Here is a 13,789-nt window from a genome sequence, read left to right as displayed (position 1 = left end):
ACTCTCATCATTGATGTTTTTATCTCTCTCCCTCTCCATTCCTCTCTGAAATCAATAAATTAAAATATAAAAACATTGGCCAAGCCAAGTCACTGACTTGTTTAAAACCCTCCACTGCTGTCCTCCTGCACTTGTCATGCAATCTAAACCCCTCAACATGACCCAGGAGGTTCTCTTCTGTGTCCCACACTCCTTTGTCAGATATCACTCACTCTTGTATTGACTTTCAGTCCTTCTGTGCCAGGCACACTCACCTCCTCTTGATTCTGTGGTCTTGTCTGGTTCTCGCCCAACAGTTGCCCTTTTTGTTTCCTCTGACAGGAATGCTCTTCAGCCCTTCATGCACCTGCTGGCTTGTTCTCAGCCTTTAGGGCTCAACCTACAGGTTGCATCCACCCCACCCTATAATGGTAGCTGTTCCTACCAAACCCCCTTTCCAACACCACCCTGTTAATTCCACTCACAGCACTCCACACAATCTTCTTGAGTTTGCTCCCCTGACCATTGCCTATCTCCCTGGCTGGAATATAAGCTCCATGGGTCCAGGGGTCTTGTGGGTCTCATTTATTGCTATCTCTCCACAGGCTAAAACAATACATGGTATCTCTCTGATAGCACACAGTAAATCTTTGTTGGATGAATAAATTAACCACATAAGCATTAAAAATTTTTCTAATATGTAATTGGCATGGAAAATGATTATAGCATCATTAGAGGTCTGGTGCATGAAATTCGTGCACGGGGATGGGAGGGTTCCCCCTCAGCCCAGCCTGCACCCTCTCCAGTCCAGGACCTCTCGGGGGATGTCTGACTGCCGGTTTAGGCGCAATCCTGGGGATCGGGCCTAAACCAGCAGTCGGACATCCCTCTCACAATCCGGGACCACTGGCTCCTAACTGCTCACCTGCCTGCCTACCTGATCACCCCTAACCGCCACTGCCTGCCAGCCTGATCGCCCCCAACTGTCCCACCTGCCTGCCTGGTTGCCCCCAACCAGCTCCCCCTGCTGGCCTGGTTGCCTCCAACTGCCTCCCCCCCCCCCCCCCACCGCAGGCCTGGTCACCCCTAACTGCTCCCCTTGCCGACCTGGTTGCACCATGCAGCCTGCTGGTCAGTCCTTTGGTCGTCCCTCACTAACCCCCCTGCCTGCCTGGTCACTCCACACAGCCTGCTGGTCAGTCCTTTGGTCGTCCCTCACTAACCCCCTTGCCTGCCTGCCTGGTTGCCCTATGCAGCTATTGTGTGGTTGTTACTGTTACTGTTCGGTCATCCCGTCTGGTCTTGAGGGCCCTGGCTTTTTATATATATTAGGATGTTATGTTTAAAAAGCCAAAAAAATATTGCATTTACAGGGTGGGGCCCTGAGGTGCCCTGAGGGAGGAGAGACCAGATCTCAATCAGGTCTCTAACCCACTGGAGAATGCTGGCCCCTCTGGCTATGGGTTGGAAAGCTTGCTTCTACCCAACTGGAAGAATGTCATCTAGCAATGGAGTGGCATTCGTGCATGTGCAAAATCACAGCCAAAGAAATAAAAGGAAGATACAACTAAGCAAATGAGCCCCTGCCTACTAAAGAACACAGCAACAACACTTGAGGAAAGCCTATGAGAGTCCAAACTAAGAAAAGTAGAGAGAAGGCAACAAAAAGTCCCTGCCCTGTGAATTCCTTGTGACAGTTCTCTTAGCTAAAGGAAAGAAGCAGCCCAACAAGGACTCAATGGACCTGAAGGAAGGGCTGGTTATAGGACCCAGACCTTCCCTAGCCACGCTTAGGGATAACACCAACCTTCAGCCAAGCTAAATGAATATGCAGTTCACTTTAATTCGCTTCAATCCAATCTGATCTAATCAGATAATATCCCAAGTTAGAGAACCCAATCAGTTATTGACAAAGGAGAAATAGTCAAAACAGGCAGGGCCCAATTAGCCCGTGGAACATAACTGTGCTGTCCAGGCAGACAGTACTTCTGCCTCACCTGCCTGGTCACTGGGAGCACAGAGCATTCACACCACGAAGTGCTTTGGCATTTCCAAGGGTGGAAGTATTACCTTAGACCCTCAGAAAACTGGGAGTCAGAGAGGGACCTGGTTTTTCCAGGGCGGGGTGAAGGCTGAGGGCCCTGTTGTCCCAGGATCTTACTCGGGTTCTGCTTCTGGAACCCTCTTTTTACTCCTCTTTTTCAAACAATGAAAACATTTACTTATTATGAAAACAATACATGATATTTACATATAATAATAGAGATTTAGAAACAAATCTCCACTGAATACAGATCCTTTATAAGCTCACCCAGAACATTTACACACTTGACCATTTGTTTTGCCACAAAGAAAATTACAACAAATTCCAAAGGAATGATGTCATACCAATTATATATTTTTCACCACAATGCACTGAAAATAGAAAATAACAGTAGAATGTAGTCTCCCATTTCATAAACTAGACAATAAAAATATTCTAAATAATCTCTGGATTATAAAAGAAACCATGATGAAGATAAAAAATATTTAGAAATGAAACACAATGAAAGAATGCATATAAAAGCATACGAGTTACAACTAAAATTATATTCAAGGGGGAATTTAGAGCTTAAATGAATTTTTAAAACAAAAGACATCTGAAAATTATTGGATTAAACACTCAACGATCTAGAAAGAAATATTTAAAAGGAGAAATTAGTATAAAACAAATAATAGAATCTTAAACCAAGAATATGAAAATTATCAACGAAACCAAAATATTGTTAATTTAACAATAATAAAATAGGCCAGTCTCTGGAAAGTCTGATTAGAAAAAAAGAGAAAAAGCAAAATAAACTATTAGGGATGAAAATACTATAAACAAATTTTTGCCTATAATTTTGAAAACGTTCATGAAATGGACAACTTTATAGAAACATATCAATTCAAAAAGTGACCCCAAGGAAATAGAAAATCTGAATATGCCTGTAACTATTGAAATGTGAGAACGGGGCCCTGGCCTGTGTGGCTCAGTAGGACAGCCTCAGCACGAGTACTGAAGGGTCTCAGGTTCCATTCCCAGTCAAAGGCACGTACCTGTACCTGGGTTGCAGGGTTGGTTCCTGCCTCTATTCGGAGTACGTGCATGAGGAAACCAATCAATGTGTGCCTCTCACATTGATGTTTCTCTCTCTCTCTCTCTCTCTCTCTCTCTCTCTCTCTCCCTTTCTGTGTGTGTGTGTGTGTGTGTGTGTATGTGTGTGTGTGTGTGTGTGAATCAATCAATCAATGGGGGGATATCCTCAGGTGAGGATTAATAAAAAGAATAAATAAATAAATAAAGAAATAAAATAAATAAATAAAATGAGTGAATGGGTAGTCAAATATCTCTCCTCAAGGAAAGCAACAGGTTTAGACAAATTTATAGGCAAGTTTAACCAAATTTTCAAGGAACAGAAAATTTATCTTAGCCAAATAATTCCAGGCAGCAGGCAAAAAAGGGAAAAGCTACAGAATTTATTTTATGAGGTTAATATGAGTGGAAATGTTACCAGTGGAAATGGGATTCTTCCATGGAGTCGCAAGCAAAGCGTTTCGGGGACCCACGTAGAGGAGGATGAGGTGTAGTGGTAAGATTTATCAGAGCTGGAGCGAACACTAAGGACTGTCCCCAGGTGCCCAGAGTCTTATCCAAGACCAGGGGGCTCAGCACCATCCTGCTGTAGAAGTCCAGCTTTGTCTTTTCTAAGCCCAGAAGAAGGGCCAGGGTCCAGAGATGTTGTGTTATCACCGACCAGGCACGGGCAGGGCATAGGAAGCTGCTGTAGTTCAGTTCAGTTCATACCAAAGCTTAGTTCAGCTAAGTCTCTGTCCTTGGCTGCACTCCTGCGCTTGGAACCCACAGTTTGGGCCCATGCCGCTGTCAGGCCTGCAGGGCTGCTACAGAGGGAGAATGCCTGAAGGGGTAAGCGCAGAACTAATGCTTGTGCTACTGAGAGGATCCTTTGTTAAGCTCTGATTATATTACCCCAGCTTGGGAAGGCATAAGCTTTCTTTCAAACTAACCAATCTCTCCTGGCTGTTTGAGGGCTTGTGTTGGGTCTTCCCCCTATCGAGTCTCTGTCCCAAATCTTCTGAGGTTTCATGCCCTCGTCCAATCTATTCCTTTTCCCAGGCCAGACACCTCCCCTTTATGCCATCTTGGCTCCTACTGCACATGTGCTTACCTCCCCCAGGGCCATCTTGGCTTCTACTGGGCATGTGCCCAGTAGAGGAATTTCCCCCTTATTGTTTATTCTCCCCCCGACCCCCAGGCAAGTGGACCAGTTGAACCCTAGGGAAACTGGAAAGCCCATCCTTCCTCCCTACACAAGGTGTGTGGGGAAGGGGAGAGAGGAGGGGAAACAACAGGGGGGTGTTAATCCCCTTGGCAGGGATTCGGCTAGCCCCTGGTGTGTCTGAAGCTATAATTTCCAGACTTAAGCCTGATAGCTTAATTAAGGGTAACTTCCAGGCTCAATCAGGCCCAGGCCCAGCCAGTCTAGTTCCCTTCTATTTTGTTAAGTCCTAGCTGCCTATCTATAATAATAAAAGGGTAATATGCTAATTAGACCAGATGTCTTCGGATGTCCTTCCTGACAAAGCCGGGGCCAGAGGGAAGCCAGCCCTGGTCCCGGTGCCAGAGGGAAACCGGTGCCGGCAGCCAGGGGAAGAAAGGCCTACTCTTGCATGAATTTCATGCATCGGGCCTCTAGTGGCAACAGAAAAGAATAGTAATTTTTTTTAGAAGCAACAAAAGTTTAGTTCATAATCATTAATAATTATAAGAATTGGAATTATATGAATTCCAAATAAAAAACTAGCAAATCTAATTTAGCATCATATAACTGAGGTTTATCCTGTAAAAATATATATGACTCAACATGATAAAAATATATCAAGTTACTATAAAATATGAAGGTGTTAAAGTGAAGAAAACCACGTGATTCTTTCAACAAATATGGGGAAATTCAATACTAATTCATTTCTTTAAAATAAAATTTTAAACAAACTTAGCATAGACAGAAACTTCTTTAACTTGATAAAAATATTTCCTCCAAAAAACCTATAACGGTATCAGACTTAGTAATAAAGTTTTAAACACATACCTATTATGTTCAGGTACAAGTCAGGGTGCCCATTATTACCGTACTACCCAACACTGGACTGGAGGTCCTTCTTTACCAAGGAAAAGAGACAAGAAAAGAAGAGACAAGAGAATCTGGGTGAATTTGTTTGCAAATTGTCTTCTTTGAAAATCCAAGAGATTCTTCAGACAAACTATTTTTTTTTAAATATATTTTATTGATATTTTACAGAGAGGAAGAGAGAGGGATAGACAGTTAGAAACATCGATGATAGAGAAACATCGACCAGCTGCCTCCTGCACACCCCCTACTGGCGATGTGCCCGCAACCAAGGTACATGCCCTTGACCGGAATCGAACCCTGGACCTTTCAGTCCGCAGGCCGACGCTCTATCCACTGAGCCAAACCGGTTTCAGACAAACTATTAAAATGAATAAGAGAGTTCAGCAAGGTTGCTGCATACAAGGTCAACATAAAAATTATTAGCATTCCTTTATATTGTTGATAACCAATCAGAAATGCAGTAGAAAAAAATAGCAACAAGCAATTATATTGAATCTAAGAATAAGTTAAGCAAATGATGTTTAGAACTTTATAGGAAAAATATAAAGAGCTGTTGAAAAATAAAAAAGAAAAGCTGAATACATAGACACAAAGAAAGGCTCTATATTTCTTTCCCCAAATTCATCTATGACTCCAATATGAGGTAATTTTTTTTTTTTTTTAAAAAAAAGCAAGGATGTGTTAGTTCTCTATTGATGTATAACAAATCTCCCCAAAACCTAATGGCTTAAAACAATTACTGTGATGTTGGGGTCTGGGATGAGCTCAGCTGGGCACATCTGCTGTCCTTGCAGGTAGTCACTCAGATGCTGCACTCAGCTGGGGGCTCGGCGCTGGGCTGCATTCAGCCAGCTGCTAAGATAACTAGGCTTCCTCTTTCTCCAGGGAGACTCAGGGCCCCTCCCCTTCCATGTGGGTTTTTCTCCCGCGAGCAAACACTTACATGGTTGCTCAGAGCTCCCAAGAGCACAAAACAAAAGCTTAAGGTCCAAGGGCTGCTGAGATAGATAGGCTTCTGTTTCTCTAGGGAGACTCGGGGCCTCTCCCCTTCCTCGTGGGTTTTTCTCTGTGGGTCTCTCCAGCAGAGCAGTGACCACTTACATGGTGGCTCAGAGCTCCCAAGAGCACAAAACAAAAACTTATAGGCCTAAGGGTTAGACCAGGAATTGGCATAGTATTACTTCTGCCTCATCCTAAGATTAAAGCAAATCACAAGCCAACCTAGATTTAAGAGTTATCTTAAGGGTCTATATATAGGAGGTGTGGTCCGTGGGCTATCTACCACAAGGGACCTCTTACACATCAAGATTTGTAAAGTTAACATATAGTGTTGGTACAGGACCTGATAAATAAATCAAGGGGTCAAAACTGAGAGCTCTTATAAACAACTAGAGGCCCGGTGCACAAATTTGTGCATGGGTGGGGTCCCTTGGCATGGCCGGTGATCAGGGCCTATCGGGAGGGCAGGTCGGCAGCGGAGAGGGGACGAGGGAGGTTGGCCAGTCCTGCGGGAGAGACTGTGGGAGGTTGGCAGGCTGTCCCCTGATCAGGGCCGATGGGGGGATTGGCCAGTCGGGGGGAGGGGCCATGGGAGGTTGGCTGTGGGAGTGTACTGACCACCAGAGGGCAGCTCGTGCATTGAGCATCTGCCCCCTGGTGGTCAGTGTACATCATAGCAACTGGTTGACTGGTCATTCTGGTCATTCGGTCCTAACGGTCGCTTAGGCTTTTATATATATACTAGAGGCCCGATGCATGAAATTCGTGCAAGAGTAGGCCTTCCTTCCCCTGGCTGCCAGCACCAGCTTTTCTCTGGCAACAGGGTCCTGGGCCGCCAGCAGGCACCTGGGACCCGGGCTTCCCTCCCAGCCCCGGCTTCATCTGGAAGGTCGTCTGTAAGGACATCTGGTCTAATTAGCATATTATGCTTTTATTATTATAGATTATGACTAGAGGCCCGATGCATGAAATTCATGCAAGAGTAGGCCTTCCTTCCCCTGGCTGCTGGCACTGGCTTCCCTCTGGCACCCGGGACCCGGGCTTCCCTTGCAGCCCCGGCTTCATCTGGAAGGTCATCCAGAAGGACATCTGGAAGGACGTCTGCTCTAATTTGCATATTATGCTTTTATTATTATAGATAGATAGATAGGAACCTGGTAAACGATAGAAGTGTCACTATAGACCAGTGAGAAAAGGTAGGCTTTTAAAAGTAAGTAGGAAAGAGGCAAATAACTTTTTATACTTATGGTGGCCTTCAACTTCTTTGGTATTCCTGCCTTGAAGATGTTCAGTGTCATTCCCCTCCTATTGAATGTGGGCTAGACTTAGTGAAGAGGCTCACTTCAAATGAATAGAATACAGTGGAAGTGACAGCATGTGACTATATCATAAAAGGCATTGCAGCTTCTTGCTTGCACATACGTTCTCTCTCTTGTGGGTCACTCACTCTGGGGGAAGCTAGCTACCATGTCATCAGGACTGTCAGGCAGCCCGTGGAGAGCCTCCATGGGGAGGAACTGAGGCCTCCTGCCGACAGCCATGTGAGTGAGCCATCTTGCAAGAACAGCCTTCAGGTGACTGCACCTTTGACCGACATCTAACTACAATCTCAGGAGAGATCCTCAGCCCAAACCGCCCAGCTAAACTGTTCCCAGATTTCCAACCACCTGAGATTGTGAAATAACAGATGTCTGTGGTTCTAAGCTGCCCATTGCTGGGGTAATTTGTTTTACAGCAACAGATAACTGATACAATATCTCACCACCACCACTCCACCAAAATAATAAAATCGGATCCTTCCTCATGCCTCACACACGAAACTTTAGAACTTCCCATATATATTCTATTGGTTCTGTTTCATATGTATGTGTGTTTGTGGGTATGTGCATCTACAATATTTCTTATGATTATAGAAAATATTTCTTAAATCAGACACATATACAGAGACACATGCCACAAAGGAAAAGATACTATAATCAAGGTTAAAAAATAAATGACAAACAGGGAGAAGATATTTGCAACATATAGTATACAGAATATACCAAGAAACCCATCAAATAAGGTAAAAGACAAACAGCTGAATAGAAAAGTAGATAAAAGTAATAAATAGGTAATTTATGGAAGAGGCAACCTAAATGAACATTAAAATATCTCACTAGTAACAAGAGCAATGCAAAGTAAGCCAGAATGAGATTTTATTTCTGATCCATCAGAATGACAAAAATTAACAAATCTAAAAATATCAAGGTTTGACCAGCCTGTAGGCAAATGGGAATTCTCATACATAGCTGGTGGGAGTATGTAGCCATGTGGAAGCAATTTGGCAGTCTGTAGTAAAACTAAATATGTACATACACTGTGACCTGACAACTCCACTAGAGCAATGCTAGAATTTCCAGAGAGAATCCCTGGCACCATTTACAAGAAGACCCATACTAGGCTAGTTATTGCTGAATTACTTGAGGTATAGAAATATGTAAAACAACATAAATGTCCATTAATAAAATCTATAATAATAAAAGCATAATATGCTAATTAGACCAGGATGTCCTTCCAGATGACCTTCCAGACGAAGCCGGGGCTGTGAGGGAAGCCCAGGTCCCGGGTGCCAGAGGGAAGCTGGTGCCGGCAGCCAGGGGAAGGAAGGCCTATGCTTGCACAAATTTTGTGCATCAGGCCTCCAGTGGATAAATAAAAGATGGTATATTTAAATGACATACCACACCAGGGTAAAGGAATAAACTGCAGTTTTGTTTTTGTCTTTAATTAATTTATTTACTTATTGTCTAAAGTTTTACATATGTCTCCTTTTACCCCGCTTGACCCCCCGCCCTCGCCCCAGCCATTCCCACCCCGGGCAAGCCCATTGGTTACGTGCAGTTTTTAATATCAATATTGATTGGCCTCAGAAACATAATGTTGATTAAAATAAAAATATAATTACTTTTATATTGACAATAAAATCACATGCAAACAATTCTCTATGTTTTATGGATATATATGTGGTTTGTGTGTGTTTAAAAAACATTGGAAGAACTCCTATGACTATACATTAAAACAGTATGCAAATTAAACTTCAATATGAGACTTTTAAAAATAGATTGGGAAGACTGTAATGATTAATTTATGTGTCAATTTGACTGAGCCTCAGGGTGTCCAAATATTTGGTGAAACATTATTCTGGGTGTTTTTGGATCAGATTAACATTTTAATTGGTTGACCAAGTAAAGCAGATTATGCTCTCTAATATGGGTGGGCCTCATCCAGTCACTGGAACATCTGAATAGAACAAAAAGACTAACTCTCTCTCAAGTAAGAGAGAATTCTTTCCTGCCAGACTGTCTTCAAACTGGGACCTCAACTTTTTCCTGTCTTTGGCCTTGAACTGAGACATCAGCTCTTCCTGAGTCTCCAGTTGCCGAGTTATCCTGCAGATCTTGGGACTTCTCAGCCTCCGTAATCCCCTGAGCCATTTCCTTATAATAAATCTCTCTCATATATATTCTATTGGTTCTGTTTCATATGTATGTGTGTTTGTGTGTATGTGCATCTTACATCTGTTTATCACCTCCCAGGTCCGTAGAACATTCACACACACACACACACACACACTTCTCTGAAAAACCCTGACACATTCAAGACAAACAATAAATACCTACCAATAGTGCTTGTTTCTACAAATAAGGTAAGAGGAGTGGGATTAGCAACTTTAACTTCAATGTTTTATTATACTTTTCTCTATTTTTTTAAAGTTCTTGAGAAATTTAAAAACTGCCCTCATGCAAAAAATATTAAAAAGAAAGTAAATTATAAAGAAGAAAGTAAAAATTATTCATGATTCTACAATTATTGGCATTTGGTTGTACATTTAGGGTAGTCCTAAAGTCCCATTTCCACTTAGACAAACAGAATTTCCTTTTGTTTTAGAAGTCATATATATTTTATAAATTTCTAAAATATATTTGTGTTGATTTCAGAGAGGAAGGGAGAGGGAGAGAGAGATAGAAACATCAATGATGCGAGAGAATCATTGATTGGCTGCCTCCTGCACGCCCCCTACTGGGGATTGAGCCTGCATACTGGGCATGTGCCCTGACTGGAAATCAAACATGACCTCCTGGTTCATTGGTTGATGTTCAACCACTGAGCCACATCGGCTGAGCTGAAGTCATATATTTTCATTTCAAACACTCTTTGAAGGCTCCTAGAATTGCTAACCCCATTCTGGTTCCTTTTTTAAATGAGAGCTGCCTTCATAAAAGTCACAGGATATGCAGGTGTTAGTGGCAGCATCCGTGTAAATGACCTGCTGTGCCCCTGCAAGGTTGTGGACCAGGGACTACTGAGCCCGAGAGTGAAGACCGGACATACCCCAGTGGCAGCATTGCCATGTTTCCAAAGGTCCCCAGAGGTGGAAACATCAGTTTCATTGTTATTAGTTGTTCAACTGCTCAGGATTTCTTCCTTTTGTTTTCAGTCATTTTCAACTTGCGACACACTCTGCCTGAGTGCCAAGCCGGTGACCTGTCTCTTCTTGCCGACATTGCAGAAACATAAATGAGGCCACATTTTTATTTCATGTTGTGGAAAGAGTCAGTAGAATAGTTCAGGGCAGCAACTGGAGCATCTTGGGACCTGTCCAGCACTGAGAGGGAGACACTCAGGAGAATGGAGACAAGAGGGCAAATGGAAACCGCAGCGTTCATTAGAACGCAGTAGAGACAAATGTAGGACTTCTGTTGGAAACATCTGAGACAGCCACTTGAAAGCCACGTTTTGGAAACAGGGGCTCAGGGGAGAGCCCCGGGGATGGAAGGATGAGGCGAGAAGTTTCTAAAGTAAGCTATGCTGTGTATGCGTGGGCAGGGGGTGACAAGGACTGAGACACCCTCTATGGTGGACTCTGATTCTCAGATAAGCATGTCTCAACCTAAAGTTCTGCTAAGTAGAGCGACAGACAGCAGCCCTATTCTACCCGCCAGAGGGGAGAGAGAGAGAGAGAGGGAGAGAGAGAGAGAGAGAGAGAGAGAGAGAAGTAAACAAGAAGGGGAACCTGCAGCCTCTCTCAGCCTCTGTTCTGGCCTGCAGGCTCTTTGCCTGAACAACGAGGGGATTGTGTTAGTAGGTGTCCAAGGTCCCACCCAGTTTTTATAAACCAATATCCATTGTCTGGTATCCACTCACTCCACAAGCAGTCAGTATTAACCATTCTGATGTACCCATGCCATAGGGGAAAAGAGAAGAGAAACTGAAAAAATAATGGATCCAATAGATTTTGTGTAATGAACACACAAATGAGTGGTTTGTGGTGTCACTACAGACCAGTCCAGGTCTTGAGCTAGAAGGGCGAAGCCTTCCTTTACTTTTTCTCCCTGTGATTCCCTCTAACCACAGCATATTCTCTATTATACCTATGCACAGGTTTTGTGGTTAAGCAGAACACTCCTTGAAAACAAGCTCCAACAATCAGTGACCACATTTTTTCTCTGAGAACAATGGACGCACTTATTGCTATATCGACTGTGTGGAGACCTAACTACCCAAATATGCCTGTCCTGGACACTATGCCAACTCATTAACATTCGTGAGCTACCAAACACATCGTGGCTTTGGAAGGAAATTTTGGGTGGTTGGTTTTAATCCTTCAGGAACTCAATAAATAGTTACTCTGAGCAGGAGCATGTAACTCATCAGTAAGCAAATTGAAATACACAGAAAACATTTTATCATTTGACAACTTGAAAAGTTCCTATACATATGTTTGAGCTCCAATCCCATGTCAAGATTGTGTCAAGATTCAGAAAACCATATTGCACTAGAAAAGAGTGGAATTATTCGCTCTAAAGGTGAATTATTTTGTGTGTTTTTTTAAACTAATAGAGAAGTGGATATTTTTTTTTTAGAAGAGACATATACTGTTATTTATTTTGTTCAATTCTTTAAAGCTATGTTGTCAAAACATTATGGGTGGGGAAGTCAGTTTGATGGTAGAGAAGTGGATATTTTTAATGAATTATAAGAAAACTGCATCTTATCTGTAATAAGAGTTATAAGAATCTATAACCAGGAGACCAGTTTATTATTTTCTAATCTAAACTGTTATAGTGATGTCTATTCTGGGTATTCCAAATGATTCAAATACACAATTACGTACTTTATAATGGAGGCTGCCTTAGAATTAGATGAAGCAAGAGGGATGAGATTTGGGGGAAAGGAATATATTTTCTCAGATTTATATCACTCTCCTAAAATATTAAAACTTAAGAGGTTTAGAATGCTTTTTTTTTTTTTTTACTTTAAAAAATTTTGTTTGTTAAAAAGCTCACTAATCACCCAGCTGGTGTGTGGCTCCGTGGATGAGTGAAAAGCTATGAACCAGGAGATCTTGGTTCATTTCCTGGTCAGGGCACATGCCCAGGTTGCCAGCTTGACCCCCACTAGGGGACATGGAGGAGGCAGCTGATCAATGATCCTCTTTCATCATTGATATTTCTATCTCTCTTTCCCTTCCTCTCTGAAATCAATTAAAAATATATTTTGAAAGCTCACTAATCAAAAGTAGATAGAGAATTATCACAAGGTTCTCACATTTGTGTAACCATTTCCCAGGTCAATAAGTAGAATATTCCCAGTTCTGCAAAAGGCTCCCTAAGCCCCCTATATCTCTATCCCCCTTTCACTCCCCAAAGATAACCTCTATTCTCACCTCTAACAACAAAGATTAGTTTTTCTAAGACTTAAAAAAATTATATAAATGGAATGATATAAAATGTATTCTTTTTTGTACGACTTCCTTTACTCAACATTATGTTTTGCAGATTTACCCACAGTGTTATGCGTAACTACCGTTCACTCTTTTTAAAAAATATATGCATTTTTTACTGATTTCAAAGAGGGAGAGGGAGAGGGAGAGATAGAAACATCAATGATGAGAGAGAATCATTGATTAGCTGCCTCCTGCATGCCCCGTACTGGGGGGTCGAGCCATACCCCGGGCATGTGCCCTGACTGGAAATCAAACTGAGATCTCCTGGTTCATAGGTCAACACTCAACCACTGAGCAACACTGGCTGGGCTACAGTTCTCTCATTAGATTGCTATGTAATATTCCATTGTATGACTATACAACAGTTTATTCATTCATTCTGCTGTTCATGGATATTTGAGTTTGTTAGAAATTGTGCTGGTGTGACCATTCAGGTCCATGACTTGAGTGCACATCTCTGCATGGATTTCTGTTGATGTATACTCAGGACTGAAATTGCTGGGTCATAGGTTATACGAATGTTCGATTTTGAGAAAGAATGCCAAACAGTTTTACAAAGTGTTTGTGAAGCTTCTTTTATTCTTGGCAGTCACTCTTTTTCTATTTCTGGCAAGGGAAAGTAATGTAGGATTTTTAATGTCTTACAGGTTTCTTGGAACAAAATACCTTCTTACAAACACTACTTGAATGAGTATAGCTTAAAGTAATTAAGGGTATAGGGATTAAATTCTAAACTACACACTTAAAAAAAGAAAAGTATAAAAGCACTTGGGGCAAAATACATTTGTGATTTCCTTGTTGCCAAAATATGTGAAAAGTAATTCCAGCTGCTCAGCTCAAATAATCCACAGCTGGGCTGGCCAACTTCTGACCT

This window comes from Eptesicus fuscus, chromosome 9 (assembly GCF_027574615.1).
Source record: "Eptesicus fuscus isolate TK198812 chromosome 9, DD_ASM_mEF_20220401, whole genome shotgun sequence".
Taxonomy (NCBI): Eukaryota; Metazoa; Chordata; class Mammalia; order Chiroptera; family Vespertilionidae; genus Eptesicus; species Eptesicus fuscus.
This window is presented reverse-complemented; position numbering follows the sequence as displayed.